Source organism: Cherax quadricarinatus, unplaced genomic scaffold (genome assembly GCF_038502225.1).
Source record: "Cherax quadricarinatus isolate ZL_2023a unplaced genomic scaffold, ASM3850222v1 Contig243, whole genome shotgun sequence".
NCBI lineage: Eukaryota > Metazoa > Arthropoda > Malacostraca > Decapoda > Parastacidae > Cherax > Cherax quadricarinatus.
Genome location: NW_027195269.1, coordinates 135,393 through 154,961, shown reverse-complemented (window position 1 = coordinate 154,961; position 19,569 = coordinate 135,393). Strand labels below are relative to the sequence as shown.

Genomic DNA, 19,569 nt, shown 5'->3' with positions numbered 1-19,569 from the left:
TGTCTGACTGTGTGGTGATGATGTCTGACTGTGTGGTGATGATGTCCGACTGTGTGGTGATGATGTCTGACTGTGTGGTGATGATGTCTGACTGTGTGATGATGATGTCTGACTGTGTGGTGATGATGTCTGACTGTGTGGTGATGATGTCTGTGTGGTGATGATGTCTGTGTGGTGATGATGTCTGTGTGGTGATGTCTGTGTGGTGATGATGTCTGACTGTGTGGTGATGATGTCTGACTGTGTGGTGATGATGTCTGACTGTGTGGTGATGATGTCTGACTGTGTGGTGATGATGTCCGACTGTGTGGTGATGATGTCCGACTGTGTGGTGATGATGTCCGACTGTGTGGTGATGATGTCTGACTGTGTGGTGATGATGTCTGACTGTGTGGTGATGATGTCTGACTGTGTGGTGATGATGTCTGACTGAGTGGTGATGATGTCTGACTGTGTGGTGATGATGTCTGACTGTGTGGTGATGATGTCTGACTGTGTGGTGATGATGTCTGACTGTGTGGTGATGATGTCTGACTGTGTGGTGATGATGTCTGACTGTGTGGTGATGATGTCTGACTGTGTGGTGATGATGTCTGACTGTGTGGTGATGTGGTCTGACTGTGTGGTGATGATGTCTGACTGTGTGGTGATGATGTCTGACTGTGTGGTGATGATGTCTGACTGTGTGGTGATGATGTCTGACTGTGTGGTGATGATGTCTGACTGTGTGGTGATGATGTCTGTGTGGTGATGTGGTCTGACTGTGTGGTGATGATGTCTGACTGTGTGGTGATGTCTGACTGTGTGGTGATGTGGTCTGACTGTGTGGTGATGATGTCTGACTGTGTGGTGATGATGTCTGACTGTGTGGTGATGATGTCTGACTGTGTGGTGATGTCTGACTGTGTGGAGATGATGTCTGACTGTGTGGTGATGATGCCTGACTGTGTGGTGATGATGTCTGACTGTGTGGTGATGTGGTCTGACTGTGTGGTGATGATGTCTGACTCTGTGGTGATGATGTCTGACTGTGTGGTGATGAGGTCTGACTGGGTGGTGATGAGGTCTGACCGGGTGGTGATGAGGGCTGACTGGGTGCTGATGAGGCCTGACACGGTGGTGATGACTTCTGACTGGGTGGTGAAGACTTCTGACTGAGTGGTGATGAGGGCTGACTGGGTGGTGATGAGGCCTGACACGGTGGTGATGAGGTCTGACTGGGTGGTGAAGACTTCTGACTGGGTGGTGATGAGGGCTGACTGGGTGGTGATGAGGGCTGACTGGGTGGTGATGAGGGCTGACTGGGTGGTGATGATGGCTGACTGGGTGGTGATGAGGGCTGACTGGGTGTTGATGAGGGCTGACTGAGTGGTGATGAGGGCTGACTGGGTGGTGATGAGGGCTGACTGGGTGGTGATGAGGGCTGACTGGGTGGTGATGAGGTCTGACTGGGTGGTGAAGACTTCTGACTGGGTGGTGATGAGGGCTGACTGGGTGGTGATGAGGGCTGACTGGGTGGTGATGAGGGCTGACTTGGTGGTGATGAGGGCTGACTGGGTGGTGTTGAGGGCTGACTGGGTGGTGATGAGGGCTGACTGTGTGGTGATGTGTTCTGACTCATGGAAGGGAAGTTGTCTGAGACTCACCTGTGACAATATTAATTATCACCACTAAGACTGTTACAGCCACCTTGATCATGATGGTGCTGCTGCTGCTGCTGCTGCTGCTGTTGCTGCTGCTGCTGTACTGCTGTACTGCTGCTACTGTTGCTGCTATTGCTGCTGTTGCTGCAAATGATGTCGTTACTGTAGTTGCTGCTGCTTCTACAACTACAGCTGCAGTTGTCGTAGTCACTGCTTTAATTTCCTGCCGGCAGCACAAAACTTAATAGAGTAAAATATCTGAACTAGACCCAAATAATCATAAGAATTAGTCTCAGCTTGAAATATTATTTCTCTCATAACAAAATTCAGTAGGTTATCTGTGCGTGATAACGCGTGTGGATCATGAGGTAGACAGATGTTACACTCTAAATTGCGAGTTAGTTGGTAAACTGTCATATAAACCATTTTTAAACAGTTGATCAATTAGTTAGCTAAGTAGCAAGTTAATTTATTAAATGAATTACAAGCTCAGCTTATTAATAAATTAGTAAATTAATTAACTAGCGAGTTATTTAGATTTTAGTAAAGCTTTTGATAGAGTAACACAAAATATTCCTTCTTCAGCTCACCTGACTGTAGTATATAAGTCACTTCTTCCAGCATATGCTGTACTTTTTTTTAGATTGGTGGTGGACTGTACACTTCGATTTCAGGCTTAGGGACTGATTACCTCTTATTCCTTATCCTCCGTCATTCGTTTTGTATTGGACTGAAGATGCCGCTATTTGGCGAAACATCTCCTTAATAAAGATTCTCAAATGTTGCAGAAATATTTCATTCTTCAATTTGTCGGTATTGACATCTCTCAAACACTGCAACATCTTGGGATCTTCATACAAGGTATTCCACAATGCTTGTCTAATTTGATCTTCTTACATTAGTAGATACAACCACTGTGACTCCGCCTCCTGCTGCTTCAACTCACCTGACTGCAGTATATAAACCAATACTTTTTTCAAAATTGACTCCAGGCTGAGGGACTGATTACACCAAATTCCTTCTCATCCTCCACCCTTCTTCTTTGTAATGGACTGACGGACTCACTGGCTGGCTGAACATTTCCTCAGTAAAGACTTAGATATATTTCTAGAAATGTTCTGGATGTGTGTTAAAATATAGTTAGGTATCTATGTGTATCCCGAAAAATTTACCCTCATCCTGCTTTTCGACTGATGTATTGTTATTGTTTTTGTTCAAAAGAACATGTTTTATTTTGCCCCGAATCATTATATAAATGGTTTTGTCAAGATTTAGTGTGAGTTGTTAGTTGTGATGTAAGCAGTTGTTACACTGTTGTTTAGTGCGAGTTCTTAGTTGTGATGCAAGCAGTTGTTACACTGTTGTTTAGTGCGAGTTGTTAGTTGTGATGCAAGCAGTTGTTACACTGTTGTTTAGTGCGAGTTCTTAGTTGTGATGCAAGCAGTTGTTACACTGTTGTTTAGTGCTGGATCGACATTTGAAGTGGGAAAAATTGAGTCATCAGCAATCAGAAATTATTTAACTCCCTGTGAAGCGTGGGAGGTGGAGCACACCTTTGTGAGGCAGGGGCATGCAGCGAGGCTGGACAGACTATATGTAACGATAAAAGCAGTGGTTCGGAGAGTAAGTGTCTTGGATATGTTTTTTTTTTTCAGATCACATAGGTGTTTTGGTGGAATTGGGATGGGAGGGATGGCCAAACAGGTATAAGAGCTATTGGAAATTGAATGTTCGGTTACTTCAAGATGTCGAGGGAGGGTCTTACTTGCACTTTTGTGGGAAAGTTTGTGGGACTGGGCACGCCTGAAGTGGGATGTGTTGAGTTGGTGGGATACAACGGCAAAGACGAGGATTCGAGAATTCTATGTTCGTCAGGGAAGGCATGAGAACCAGCTGGCTTATGGGCTTATTAGGTATCTTGAGGGGCAGTTAAGGGAGTATTATGAGAGAGGGAGGGGGGGGGGAGCCTCAATGGCAGACATAGAGGGACTGAAGGATAGACTCAAGGAATTGCAAAATGAACGGTTTGATGCGGTAAGGGTTTTAGGGGGGTTAGAGGAGGTGATATGGGGCGATAGGCCGTTGGTGTGTGTCCTGCGAGGGCAGGCACGTCTGCGCGTTGCTATGGAAATGGTAGGATTGCGGGTCCATGAGGACATAGAGGGGTATAGGGAGGGGCAAGAGCTGGTTACAATGGAGGGGATGGGGGTATTTTTTGATGCTTGGCTTAGTGCATATATGAAAAGTGCGGGTGTCAGTGAGGGGGCGTTAAGGGAGACGGGAGATTGGGTGCAGTGTGTGCTTGACAAGGATGATAGGGAACAGTTACAGGGGACTATCGTTGAGGCATTAATTGGTATGAGTCGGGGTAAGGTGCCGGGGATAGATGGGCTGCCTGCCGACTTTTATATACAGCATTGGGGTGTATTGAAGGACTTTTTGGTGAAACTGTTTAATATCATGAAAGAGCGGGGTGAATTGGGGGAGTTGCAAGCGACAGTAATTGTAGTTTTGGTACCAATGGGTAATAGTACACGGTGAGGGATTATCGAATGATATCCCTCATGTGTGCAGACTACAAACTCTTTGCGAAAATTTTGGGAAACCATATTAAGAGGGTCATTGGAAAGGTTATAGTAGGAGGCCAATATGGGATACCAGGGAGATCAATGTATGAGGGGCATGGGGTTATTAGAAGGTTTATTGAGTGTCCATGTGAGGGGAAAGGAGGGATATTAGTGCTGAATTGGAGGGCGGTGTATGATAGTGTCGAGAGGAATGCTTTGTGGAGAATCATGAGGTGGCAGGGGTTGGGGAGGAAATAGTGAGATGGACACGTACTTTATATCAGGGAGCCAGAATGTGTGTGCAGATTAATGGGAGGGTGGGATCGCATGTACTAATGGGCAGAGGACTGAAACAGGGCTGCCCACTATCACAAATACTATTTGCATGTTTACAGAACCCTTCTTACAGGGCAGTGGAATGATGGGTACAGGAGGGGGTAAGGGATGATCTAAATGGTAGGAGACCTGGTATCATAGGTTATGTTGATGACATGACAGTCCTAGTGAGTGGGAGGGAGGGATTGGAGGGTCTGGGAGGGTTGTGGATGTTTTTGGGGCTGCAACAGGTATGGCAGTGAATGTGGATAAATCAAAGCTCATAAGATTAGGGGCATGGAATAACCGGGAGGGTTAGGGTGAGGGGTAAGGGGGTGAGGTGGTGCGTTGTGGATCAGCTGAAGATTTGCGGTGTGGTGTATATGGGCGATGCACGGATGGCGAGGGAGGTTAATTCAAAGGGTGTAGTAGATAGAGTGCTGGCAAGATTGACTGGGTTGTGGCCGACACATCTTACGCTACACCAGAGGGTCATTGTGGTCAATGTGCTTCTGTTTAGTAAAATATAGCATGTGGCAGCATTGTACCCTTTGGTGTATGGGGATGTCCGGAAATTGTTGGATACGGTTTTCCATTTTATTTGGGGTTTGGGATGCGATTGGTTAAGAAATGGGGTGGTAACACTTCCGGTGGCCATGGGAGGGCTGGGGCTAATTCACTTGGAACGAAGGTTGAAGAACGTATATGTAAAGCATGGGTTCCTACGGGTGCGTGGGGAGGGGGGGTGGAGAGTTGAGGATTGTGCAGGAAGATATTTGAAGATAGTGGAGGGGATGGGATTTGCGAGATTGTGAGGAGTTGTTGCTTGTATTAATGCTCGTCAGAGATCCGAAGAACATGCAGGCAGGGTCTTTAGAGAGGAAGCTATGGCCTAGGGTGGCTGTGGCTGTGGAAGGGGCATACCCAATGTATGCTTGGGAAGACATTTGGGGCCGGTTAAAAGGGTTGCGTATCTGGCTGCGTGTGAAGGAGGTAATGTATAGGTTTCTCCACGGAATCTTGCCATCAGGGGTAGTTTTACGTCATAGACGGATAAGGGAGGGTGGGGAGTGTCAAGATTGTGGGGTAGATGAGTTGGCTTTTCCTGTAGTCTACTTTTGCGAATTCCTAGGGGTTGTGAGGGAATGGTTGGGGAAAGTGATTCCATATGTGGGGGGGTAGGGTTGTCAGTTTTGCGAGTGCTCAATTTAGATGTAGGTGGGGTAGGGGTGAAAGTTCAAAGGGCAGTGGCTTACTTAGTAGTAGATTTCGCCTTTATATCATGGGCAATGACGTAAGATGGCCCTAGTTGCAACTTTTTATAGGACAAAGTATCGCAACGGGGAAATATATGGGAAGAGGTGGGAGAGTGATTTTCCGGAGGGCTATAGAGATTTCCAATTGAAAGATTTATGGGTTTTATAGATTGTCAGGGGTATGAACGGGCTGGCCTCCCCCGGAGGAGGATTGCGTGTTGGGGTGTGTCGCAGAGTTTTGACTATGTGTGTGGGATTATGAATTAGAAGGGTTTTGGGGGAAGTGGGCTTTGAGTGTAGTATATAAATATGTGTGATAAGCTTCTCATATAGCATTACCGTTTATTGTCCGGCTATGCTTTGATATAATTTTGTATTTAATGTGTGTGGCATTATTGCTTGAAGAGGTTCTGTCACTGTAATCTGGATGTTTTATCCTGTTTGTTACATGTACTTGCATCAACATTTGTTCTGGGTGCTTTGCACTGAATGGTGTGAGGCCTGAGGTTTTGAACAGTGTTCAGAGATAATGTGATATATTTTTGTATTTAATGTGTGTGGCATTATTGTTTGAAGTGGCACAGTCACTAGATCATTCGTCTCTCAACCTGCGGGCTGAGAGGACGCTTTCTGAGCCTGCTCTTGCTTACACCTGGTGGCGAACCGTGTACTACAGTACACAAGATGGCGGATCGTCAGGGTAGAAGAGTAAACACGGTCTGTGTGGAATTTATTCGTGGCTCTCTCAGTGGTGCAACAATGCATGTCTTTTTGCCTACCATTATTCGTGACGTCTATGGCATCCCCACTGAGGAATTATATGGTGTGGCTCTCAATGGGATGTCGAGGTTTTTTGTAAAATTCGCAAATGCCGGCTTTTACTCCAAGATTGTGGAAGATTTTCAAGAGAGGAAAATGGCGGTGAATTCAGCCGTAAAGGTATGCCTGCATGACGTCTCCACATACGTCACCTGGGTCAAAGTAAGGAACGTGCCTTTCGAGGCAGAGGAGTATGTTATTCGGAAAGTTTTTGGTAAATACGGCACGGTACATGCAGCGACCAAGGGAGTATGGAGGGAGCGAGGGGCTCCCGGAAGGCTCCTGCACCCTAAAGATGACATTAAAACAGCCGATTCCATCTTACGTTTATCTAGAACACTACAGGACCCAAGTTTTTGTTCACTATGCAGGCCAACGTAAGACATGCAGGTTATGCAACTCGTATGACCATATGGCTGCTCAGTGCTCCAGATGCCTGGTTGTACGTATCTGGGAACCTTCTCCTGCGGTCCTAAGAACCGAGGCCTTTGATCTGGAGACTGGTCCATCGCCTGAACAACGACCTACGCTTTGGAGTGAGGAAGTACAACAAGAGGAGATGCGGTCTATGGCGTGTGCCACCCTGTCGGTGGACACTACAAACGTGACCACGCCACCTGTGGGGCCTACGGAGCCTGTGGAGTTGTCACAGGAAAGTTTGCTGGAGAACGTGCTAAACGATCTCCTGGATGGGGCAGAGCATAGCCCAGACGTTTCACTGGAGTGTCAAGAAGTGGTGAAGGATGATTCGCCAAATATGGGAGACCTGGACGTGACTACAATGACACGGTTGCATGAGGTGGTGGTGGAAGTCCACCAGGAGGCTTCGGCTGGTGAGGAGATGTGTGTGGAAGGTGGTTCCCGCAAACGGACGGCAGGAGTGTCGGATATGGACGAGGTCCTGACACCGGGACAGCGGCCAGGGAAGAAATTGTGGTCGAAAGTGGCTGAGGCGCCTCTTGCAGCCGGGGTTATGGCAAGCGCCCAGCATATGGGTAGGACACGGGGGGGTGAGGGGGGCCTTGGGAAGTCAAAGGTCAAAGAAGGTCAGTGTAATGTACGTGTGGGAACGGGAAAGACCCACAAACATAGAGGAAAACCTCCTTTTGTGAATTCAAGTGTGTTACCATCAATGTAAATGGCCTGCGGGCAGAGTTTAAGTGTGTGTGGATGGAGTGGTTCTTGCGCAGGTACGCTGTGGACGTATGTTTCATACAAGAACACAATTATAAGTTTGGGCGAGACTTACGGTTAAAAGGCTACAGAATGTATGTTAGCAGTTCTTTAAAATTAAAGGGTGGGGTAGCTATAGCGGTGAAGGAGTCCAGCCCTTGGCGTGTCTTAAGATGGGAGGAGGGGGGAGGTGGGAGGGTGGTGAGGGTAGATGGGTACTGGGGTGAGGTGAGGGTTTGTTTTATTGGCGTTTACATGCCTGCAGAAAGCAACACTAAAGTTAAAATAGATTTTGTGAGGGAGGATTTAACGTTTTACGCTCGGGGTTTGCCGTTCATTACCGTCATGGGTGGGGATTGGAATTGCGTTATCCGCCATAGTGATGTTGAGCCGAGGGGGGCGGGGTGCGTTTTACCTGTCTTACGGAATCTGCTGGGGGATGCAGGGGTTTACGATGTGGTGGGGCGGGGTGGGTGGGGGATGGAGCATACGTTCGTTTGCAGGGGCTATGCGGCACGCCTGGATAGACTTTATGTAACACAAGGAATTAGAGTTGGGCACGTACAGACCTTTGATGTGGGGATTTCAGATCACCGTGCAGTGCTAGCAGACTTGAACTGGGATGGAATGATCAAGGTTTATCCAGGTTATTGGAAACTGAACGTGCGGCTATTGGAGGGGGAGGGGGATGGGTCAGCTTTTCAGGACTGGTGGAAGAATATTTGGGAAACGCGACGGGCAGGTGAATGTTTGTTGGAATGGTGGGAAACGCGTGCCAAACCTGGAATAGCGAGTTATTATAAGAAGCGGGGAAAAGAGGAGGCGAGGTGGAGGTATGGGCTGCAAAACTATCTGGAGGGGCAGCTAAATGATTACTATGTGGGGGGCGGGAGTAGTAGGTATGACGACATTGAACAACTTCATAGTCGACTTGCAGAAATTCACAATGAACGTTTCAATGCGGTTAGAGTCAGAGCAGGTATGGAAGAAGTGCTCTGGGGTGACAAACCTTCGGGTTGTGTCTTGAGCAAATTTAGGGTCAGGCAACAGGCGACGTCCCTCTTGCAATTGGAAGTATGCACGGGTTTGGGTGGTTACCTGCCGGGTCAAGTGCTCCTCACCACGGACAGCATGAGTTTTTATGCTGATCTATGGTTTGGGGAAAAGCTACGGAGGGGAGTAGGGGGGGTCCATGAGGGCGGCCTGGTGAGGAGGGATTTCAGAAAAGTTATAAGTGACAGGGATAGAACGGTACTAGAAGGTAGAATTCGAGTGGAGGAGGTAGAGGAGGCGATTTTTAGTATGAGTAAAGGAAAGGCACCAGGTATAGATGGCATTTCGAATGATTTTTATAGGGCGCATTGGGGAAGTATTAAGCATTGTTTGGTTGATGTATTAAATTGCATGCTCATGGAGGGGAGGTTAGGTATGTCACCAAGTACGGGGGTAGTTGTGTTGGTGCCCAAAAAGGGAGGGGGGAGGGGTCTGAGTGCATATAGAGCAATATCTCTTATGTGCTCTGACTATAAAATCTTTGCAAAAGTTTTAGGAAACAGAATGAGGAAGGTTATGGGGTCGGTTATTCACGAGGGACAGCTAGGCATACCAGGTAGGAGCATGAGGGACGGACATGTACGTATTCGGGAGTTTTTGGAGGAATGTCAAGGGGGGGGGGTGTCCTCGGGCTTGACTGGCAAAATGCTTATGACTGTGTTGATAGGGATTTATTGAGGCTTATTTTATTGAAGCAGGGTTTTGGAGAGGGAATTGCAAGATGGGTGGATACCTTGTATGCCACGGCTATGGTACGCGTACAGGTAAACGGTAAATTGGTTCAGCCGGTCCATATGGAAAGGGGTTTGAGGCAAGGGTGCCCCCTCTCCCAGCTGCTTTTTGCTTGTATGCAAAACCCATTTTATGAGCTGGTGGATGGTGGTTTGAGGCGTGGAACGCTGAGCAGTGACCATGCAGCGCGTGTGGTCGGGTACGTAGATGATACCACAATTCTGTTAAAAGGGGAGGAGGATTTGCAGATCGTGGGATGGATTGTTGAGTTTTTTGGGGCAGAGTCAGGAATGTGCGTTAACAAGGCAAAATCGAAATTATTGGAGGTGGGTACATGGGTGGGGGGGAGGTTGGGCAAAAGGTATGGGTGGTCAGTCGTGGTGCAACTTAGAATATGTGGCATCGTGTACATGGCAGATGAGAGGGAGAGCCGAAGGGTAAACTCTGAATTGGTGGTTAACAAGGCTTTAGATCGACTTCGGGGGTTAGGAGCTGGGGATGTCTCGTTGCAACAGAGGACAGTAGTGGTTAATACACTTGTTTATAGTGTGGCCGCGGTGTACCCTTTAAGAGATACGGATATTCAGGAACTGCAGAGAAGGGTCTTACGTTATGTTTGGGGTTTCGGGAGGGCTTGGTTAAGTCGGGAGGTTGTCATGACCCATGTTCGTCGTGGGGGTTTAGGTCTCTTGGCTTTGGGGCCACGGGTGAAGGCCCTCTATGTAAAGCAGCGGTTCCTTAGGATTTTTAGATTTTTCCACCGAAGTGGCTAGTTTATTGTGCACCCCATATCCATCCTGTGGACGGTAGCGCGAGAGCATGTGGATACACAAAAGGCCTAGGAACTAGGCCCCAAAGGGTTAACAGGAATACATATGGATTTATATCTACATATCTATAGTTCACTTATCTGTTACAAGCAAATTTAGGAAATTTGCTTAGTATATCTGGTATCTTATTTTCATTAATAAGATATCTTGACATGTCACATAGGTTATTATACTGTCTGTCTCTGTATTCCTCAATAAGTGGACAATTAAGCACATAGTGTTCAAGAGAGTGACCATATGCCTGATCACATAATTTACATTTAGTTTGATCATCATCTGTGTGTCTCCCAAACTGCCAGAAGTACTTGTAACCAAGCCTAAGCCTGGCCACTACAACATCAGTCAGTCTGTTCACATTGCAAGTTGCTCCATAAACATACTTATCTATGTTCATGTTATCATAGTGGGTTATAGATCTACTCAGGCTTCTAACTGCATTCCTATAACAATCATCTTCATTATTTACTTCTCTCCTAATATTATTCCTAATGCTAGACACAGTTATACCAAAGTTATATTCTACGTTCTCCTTCTGGATACTCTTCTTGGCTAACATATCAACTTTATCATGAAGGAGTAATCCAATGTGTGATGGGATCCATAGCAATTGTACATTAATTCCTTTGTCCCTAATTTTTGAGTATCTATACCTGGCTTCCCCAATGAGCATGTTGTTGGAGTCATTATATGAGCCAAGAGCCTTCAATGATGACATAGAATCAGTAATGATGATAGAGTCAAGCTCAGTGTCATAGGTTAGCTTTAGCGCCATTAGGATTGCAAACAATTAGGGCGGGCGGTGAGAAGGGCATCTGGGTGGGTCGGGTAATGATCGAAATGCGTAAATGGTGGAGCGGCAGGGGATTAATAGAGTGTGAGGACATGCTGCGTTTGTTGTTAAAGTTGAGAAATGCGCAACAGATCCAGGTGGGGCAAATGGTCAGCATATGTTGTCGTAGGGAAATTGTACAGGGATTGTCTGTTTTTCCGCTGTATAATTGGGGGGAAATATGGGAAGGATTTTGTAAACTTAAGTTGGCACCAAGGGTTCGTGAATTGGTGTACAGATTTGTCATGGGGATTTTAGCATCAAAATCGGTCTTAAATAGGATGGGTTTGGTAAGGGAGGCGGATTGCTTGCGTTGCGGTCTTGAAGAAACAGCTTTTCATGCTGTCTACTTTTGTGATACCTTGGACAAAGTTCGTTCGTGGTTGGGGCGGGTTTTAGATTTTCTTAGTGGGGGAAGTATTTCAACCTTACGGGCCTTAACATTGGAAGTTAGCGGAGTATCAAGTGAGGTACGAAGAGCAATAATGTACGTGGTGGCTGATTTCCTCTATATCTCGTGGGGTATGCGGGAAACCGGGGGATCAGGTAGGATCAGGGCAATTGCGGCAGGTATCTACAGAACGTATTGCAGAAATAAACTCATATATGGTAGAAGTTGGGATAATAGTTTTCCGGCAAAGTATCGATGTCTTACTGTTCAAATGTTGCTGCAACTGCGGGTGGGGTAAGGCAACGGGGGGGCTGGACTCCCCCCGTGATAGCACCAAACGGTATGTTAGAGACTTCAGGGTAGAGCGCGGGTTTTAGGGAGTGACGTGTATGTATTATGAATGGTTCCGTACGTCTGTGTGTGTATGGTTGTGGCGTTGTGTGGCACTGAGATCTTGAATTACTCATAAAATGAAGTCTTGTGGAATGTGTGACACGGTTTGTTAAGTTTATATGTGGCGTGATAGATGTTATAAGGAGTTTAGTGTTGGTAACTTACTAAAATCATAATAGACCATTTGGATATTACTTTTTCATGTTGTAATCTTGGGTTCTTTAAAATGTGTACATAGCCTAGTATTGTACCGCTATGTTGCATGTGGTGTATTATCTTGCATTTTGAGTGTGAACTTCCCGTTATGCAAGGTTGTTTTGAAAAATTTATATTTCATGATTGTTAAATTAATAATTGATATTATATTGTGGTGTATATTACTTTTACTCTTTACGATGTATGTGTATAGGAATGTAATGTTTCATATCTGTTTTAGTTGTAAATTTATGTTTTGTGTCTTGTTGTTCATACACTACCAACTGTTAGTGAATACTCATTAAGGTTTTGATGAGGTCAGAGTATGGCCATTAATTAGGATAATTAATGTATGTTATTTAGAACGGGGACTGTACATATGTTAAGGGGGGAGAAGTGTCAGCTGTGTTTCTGCACTGGTAATAATGATTATTGTAAAAGGAGGGTTTGTAGGTTATGTATATGGTTGTGGGTTATGTATATGGTTGTAATATGGTCATTATATATGGTGTTTATTTTCTGTACTTGGATTGTGTGCTAGAGGTTTTGCAATGTCTAGTATGGTTTAATTTTATACTCTTATACATTATTGTATTTGTTCTATGTTTTAAATAAAAATAAAAGTCTCTAGATAAAAATTTTTGTACCTATATTTGTAAGTAATACTAGTTAGGCACGTGCTAGAAGGCACAGCGAAAGTATAGTCTTGTGGAATGTAGGTTACGTGTTGATAAGTTTGCATGTTGACGTGTTAGGTGTTATAAGAAGTTTGGTTTTGTTAAGTTACTAAAATCATGATGAACCATTGGATAATACTTATTCATGTTCTAGTCTTGGGTTCTTTTAATTATTTACATAGCCTAGTATTGTACCGCTAATGTAGCATGTGGTGTATTATCTTGCATTTTGAGTGTGAACTTCACCATATGCAATGTTTTCAAAGTTTATAATTCATGGTTAACATTAATATTTGATATTATATTGGTGGTGTATATTCTTCTACTTATTACAGTGTATGTGTATAGGAATGTAATGTTTCATATCTGTTTTAGTCTGTAAATTTATGTTGTGTCTTGTTGATGCACTACCAACTCTTAGTTAAATACTCATTAAGGTTTTGATGAGGTCAGTGTTATGACCATTCATTAGGATAATTAATGTATGTTATTTAGAACGGTGACTGTACATACGGGGGGGGGGTAGAAGTGTCAGCTGTGTCTCCACTGGCAATAATGATTATTGTAAAAGGAGGGTTTGTAGGTTATGTATATGGTTGTGGGTTATGTATATGGTTGTGGATTATGTATATGGTTGTGGGTTATGTATATGGTTGTGGGTTATGTATATGGTTGTGGGTTATGTATATGGTTGTAGGTTATGTATATGGTTGTGGGTTATGTATATGGTTGTGGGTTATGTATATGGTTGTGGGTTATGTATATGGTTGTGGGTTATGTATATGGTTGTAATATGGCCATGATCTATGGTGTTCTTTAAATGTACCAGGATTGTGTACTAGAGGTTTTGTAATATCTAGTATGGTTTTTAATTTTATACTCTTATACATTATTGTATTTGTCCTATGTTTTAAATAAAAATATAAAAAAAAAAGTCACTAGATAACTGCACGTTGTGGCCTGTTTGGCCTGAGAGCTTCAACAGTGTTCGGTGAGATGTTCTGATATAATTTTGCAATTAAGGTGTGTGGCGTTATTGCTTGAGGAGGTACTGTCACTATATAGCTGCATGTCTTAGCATGTTTGTTAAACGTATTTAATCAATATCTGTTATATGTGCTTGCAATGTATTATTGCTTGTAGAGGTCTTGGAAATACATATTTTCATGTTATATCCTGTTGATTAAATGTAATTGTTTAATATTTATTTTGTGCTTTGCACTGTATTTTTTTTTTTTTTTTATTTATAGGTACATAACCTGTAGTGGTGTTAGTGAGCCTTTGTTGGTCCGTACATGTTTATGTGCTCAGGATTTTGGGCAAACAGCCATTATTATAATGGTATATGTCTGTTAGTTTGTGAATAGCAGGGGGAGGGGAGGATAACCACTGGGCGGGGAGGGGGAATTTTTATAGGATCCCTAGACGTAAATATAGGAAATACTTATGTCGGTGCTATAATTTCTTGTAGTCGGAGGTAGGCTATCACTGTGGGATGGAAGAGGCTGTCTGCGGCCTTTATGTACGTACACCTTATCGGGATGTACAGGATATCAGATTTGTTTATATATATGTAATTCTGTTGGGTGAATCCAACAGGTTTGATGAAATGTATGTAAGATTTGAGACAGCTCATGGGAAAGGGGAACAAAGGGAGAGGGGATTATCCATATATAGTTGTGAGTTTGGCGTTCTGCTTGACGACGGTACAGTAGTATTAATACTATAGGCTGTCATGTGTTTTTATATACTTATTTCAAGTAATGCCATATTTCTAAATAAAATAAAAAAAAAACTCCCTTTGAAGCATTAGGAAAGTCAGTGATGTGTAGATGTGGAATAGTGAAGGATCCAGGACACTACCTTGTTGAACTCTTGTTGATAAATAAGCAACTTGTGCAACATTTGCGTATTTTTATTCTGGAAAAGTTTCCAGAGTTAAAATACCCAATGTTGCACAAGTGTGTCTCAGTTATCAGCTTGCCAGTTTTCAAAACCATTTATTCAAACCCCCATGTTAATTAATCTGTTTGTTGAAGAGCGAGTGTTAACAGTCATTATGATAATGTCTCTTACTCAAGGTTTTAGGCTCAAGAAGCACTTGACTTGTACTCGTTGGAACGCAGGAGAGAGAGATATATCATCTACACTTGGAAAATCTTGGAAGGAATGGTCCCAAATCTGCACACAGAAATCACTCCCTACGAAAGTAAAAGACTGGGCAGGCGATGCAAAATACCCCTAATTAAAAGTAGGGGCGCCTTTGGTACATTAAGAGAAAACACATAAGTGTCCGGGGCCCAAGACTGTTCAACAGCCTCCCATCAAGCATTAGGGGAATTAGCAATAAACCCCTGGCTGCCTTCAAGAGAAAGCTGGACATATACCTAAAGTCAGTGCTGGATAAGCCGGGCTGTGGTTCGTATGTTGGACTGCATGCGGCCAGCAGTAACAGCCTGGTTAATCAGGCCCTGATCCACCGGGAGGCCTGGTCGTGAACCGGGTCGCGGGGGCGTTGATCCCGGAATAACCTCCAGGTAGGTAGACTCCAGGTAATGTTTTTAGGTCAATAAAGAGGCCCATTAATTATTCTTTATTTTCAGGGGATGAATAAATTGAGGTGAGTTATATTACCGCATCACCGGTACTTCGTCCCGTCCTGAAGACAAACTTCCACCAATTATATAATATATTGTGTTTCTTCAAATATTTTAGATAGTTGTCACTAATTTGATATTGGTCAGTAATCACTGACTTATGTTGGGTTGCTGCTTTTGTATCTGATCGATGCCAGCGGAAGGCCTCGGTCAAGTGACCAAAAGCTAATTTAAGTATGTTAGGAAAAGTTTTGGCTTCAGTTTATTAAACAAAGCTTCAATAATTGGTTATAAGACATAAGAATGTTTCTGGCGTATTATTGGACGTATATGTATTGTGTTTCAGGTTTTTTTTTTAAGTGCCATAATTAGAGGTAACCTCTGTTGACATAGTTGGGAACAGACACAGTGAACATGGATGGTTTTCAGTGAGGTGATCCCTAACTTGGTCAGAAGAGTTTGGGATTTTACTGACTAGGTTTGTTCCAGAAGTCATTCAAATAATTTGAAGAATTTTTACTGGCTAAGTTTGTACAGAAGTCATTTAAATAAATAGAAGAATGAAAATCACAATACTCCGGCTGGAACAACACACAAATAACCTGTGTATAGGAGAATGCTACTTATGACAATGTTTCGGTATGACCAGAACCATTTACTGAGTCTTGTAGGGGAGGTCCATTAAGTTAAATTACTTCTGTCCAATATCTGAGAAAATGTTTCCTGATATATTTCATATCCTCTTTAATCCTCTTTAATGAGACTGAATCCGCTGGCGTAACATATGTGCTTTGAGTTTTACGAGCTTAGCGGCTGTAACAGTATATCTGTTAGCTAGTTCCCAGGTATTAATCCTAACTTGTACTGCTTCCCATAGCTATGATTTTTGTCAATGAACCTGAGGATGTCACCGGTTAGCCGAGGGCTATTGAATCTATCCTGTCACCTGTTTGGTTTTTAATGGGCGATGTCTCTTATAGAGGCTTTGTATTGTGTAATGTGTGAACATTAGATTTAAAGTTATGGCAACTGTACAGTTCTCTCCACCAGTGTTGCTGATTACCACTATAAGAGTCTCTGATGCCACATCATGGAGTCTAAATATTTTTCTAGTTCCATGGGATAATTTTGGTGGGATAGCGATAGGTAGTATTGTCTGTGGTAGTGCCTGGTGTCTGAGGTGCTGTGGGGGAATTTGGTGATTCCCCAGAGCAGTTATACCCCCTCCCAGTTGGTGGACTGTATGAATGGTGGGGGTGGGGGGGGGGGGGGGTACGACGCTGGTGAGGTGCCAGCTCCTGTACATAGACTTAATTCTTAGACTTAGCTAGTAACTCTTTTGGCTACTTACACACTACCATTACTACATAATACTACATTTATTTAGACTAAGTCGTCTAGCTTAAAGTAGTAATTACACTATACACATTAATTTAAATAAGCCATAGGCAGCCTCTTTCCCGCCAAGAAGCGCCTAGGGAAAGCTGAGCCGCATCTTAGGGCCAGTCACGCTAACACCTGTGAACAGACGGGGCAGTTTCCCTTGTGGATACCGCGGATTACCCGTTACCGCCGCGATCTGGATATATTACCTCCCTAAGCTCACTACAGACGAGATCGTGGCCCCTGACTTCTAAAACAAGTATCTTCAAGTGTACCCACAGCTAGCACCTGGCATGTAAGTACACCAGTTGTATTTAGTGTGCACTTGTTGACTGGGGTTTGTGTCAAGATCAGCTAACTCCCGCACCAGACCAGAGAGTAAATGGAGTGAGAGGAAAGGAGGTAGGTAGGTAATATGACAGATTAGTGGAGGTAATGTGAGGTCACTGGTGACCACACCATCTTCTCTTACTACTCTATACTTCGCCCACTCTTCACTCACTCCACCTTATATAAATAAAATAAGAATAAGAAATAACGAGACTGAATATTATTATTCCACTCAAACACAGCTTTATTTTTAAGTTGTACAGTAATATAGCTGGGAACAGAACAACAGGATTGGACTTAGATAAATGGGGATTGTACACAAGCAGTGAGACAAGGAATACAATTAATTGACAAAACTGAATATAACTTACAATATAAGTTCAGTAACTTCAGTAAGATACGTTACCACAGGAACCAAGTCAGACTCTAGCCACAGGTCCCAAGACCAACACAGCACAGCACGAGCACGGCTCCAAGCCAGTACTCTGCCCAGATTTACAACAGTCTCCCCAGAGACTCTCCAGCAGCCCTCTCACAGAGCTCTCTTCAGAGCCCTCTGCAGACAGGCAAGGGCTCTCCCCAAGTCTCTAGCCCAGAGTCTGTACACAAGCCAGAGCTCCATCCATATCACTTCTCTCTAGCTGTTTCCTAGAAATTATATTGCGCTCTCTGCACCTCCCAAACTCCAGGTTTTGGGATTCACCCTCCATGAAGTGCACACCTTGTGTTTTCACACCAAAGGTAGATTCTTCCAGAGTCACTAACCACTCCTTACTGTCGCCGTCAAGAACCAAAAACCTGAGACTGAGACAGCACCAGGTGTCTTACTACATTTCTAACACTTGCCTGCCAAGGCAAGGGGTGTGACAGTTTACACTGGTTGGTTAGGTCAAGGTCTACCTTTGATCTCACAAGCACAGCTGATCTACATCACACGGTCTGTCACTATCTCACTGCCTCCTGTGTGGAACAGAGGTGAGTACCCTTTCTTTCAGGAGCTAGAGTGAGGCAGCAGGCTCTAAGTAGAATTTCATGACTGAGACAGTCATGAACCCACACAAACAGCCTTTACTCTGCACAGGTGCTAGAATGTGGTCATATGTGGTTACCCCGTGGCCTGTCCCCCAAATCTCTCTTCACACACCGAAGGCCCGGGTTCGATTCACGGTGGGGTAGAAACATTTTGACGCGTTTCCTTCCGCCTGTGGTCCTGTTCACATAGCAGCAAATAGGTACCTGTGTGTTAGTCGACTGGTGTGGGTTGTATCCTGGGGAACAAGATTGAGGACCCCAATGGAAATAAGACAGTCCTCGATGACGCACTGACTTTCCTGGGTTATCCTGGGTGGCTAACCCTCCGGGGTTAAAAATCTGAACGAAATCTCAAGTGATGTTGCAGTAGCCTCTGTTATTCCTGTTGGTTTGGTTTTCCAAGGCAGTAGTGCGCAATTGTACACATTCAGGATGTCTGCTGCTATAAATATGCTATGATGTTGAAGACGTGATGTTCATTTAGATTTTAGCTAATGATGAGGTTTTCTATAAAGCTGTTTATGTTGGCATGTGGTAGACAGCTCCTGCCGTAAAAGGAGCAAGAAAGTTATTTAGGTACAGGTACACAAGTACAGTTGTCGTACATAGTAACCTATGTGTAATTTACCTATAATAACAAAAATAAAGCCAGACAAAGTGACTTATTTCCATTGGTGTCTTTGAAAATATTTAGTATTTAAAGCCAATCGGTAAATTACAGTAAAAATTAGTCGTGATTATAACCACGGAAATTAAAACAACTAAGTAACTTAACTATGTGAAAAACAGTTACAGTAAAAAAATACACAGAAATAAAATAAACTGAGTAATTAATAAGTATACCAATGTTAACTATACACGAAAATACTTTCCTGCCTTTCTGTAGGTTCATGCCAGGACAGACTTTGATATGTGCGGGTCATCCGAGCCACTCAGTTATTGTTGTATAATAAAAGGTGTTTGAGGCCTGACCACCTACGTCAAAGTTGTGTCCGCTTTCCCTAGTACCACACCTGCTGTGGTTCCCCAACCTTGACAAACTTGGCAGCAAGATATTCTGGACACTTCTTGTGAGCAATTTTATTAACATGATTTAATTTCAGTTGTTATACTCTCTCTTCAGCATTCAGCATATCCAATTATTTATCCTGGCTTACATGATCTCTAGGACCCAGATCCAGGATGAATCTCGAAAATTTGTCCTGGGTAATTTTTAATCTGTCATTTGTTTTGTTAAGGCAGAAGAACAAGAATAATCTACATGACATTGTAGCGTCGTACGAGCCTCGGTAGGTAAACACTGTGTCTGTCTGTAGAGGAACTTTACTCTGACATTCGCTTTTATTACAATATT

General features: G+C 43.9%; 1 long non-coding RNA gene across 1 annotated transcript in view; it reads right to left on the bottom strand.

The window, feature by feature from the left end:
• LOC138851278 (uncharacterized) overlaps positions 1–19,569 on the bottom strand; it is a 124,356-nt gene that overhangs the window by 57,284 nt on the left and 47,503 nt on the right. The window contains exon 2 of the long non-coding RNA XR_011391116.1: positions 1,647–1,866. This is a non-coding gene — a long non-coding RNA (uncharacterized lncRNA). The remainder of the gene's footprint in view (positions 1–1,646; positions 1,867–19,569) is intronic.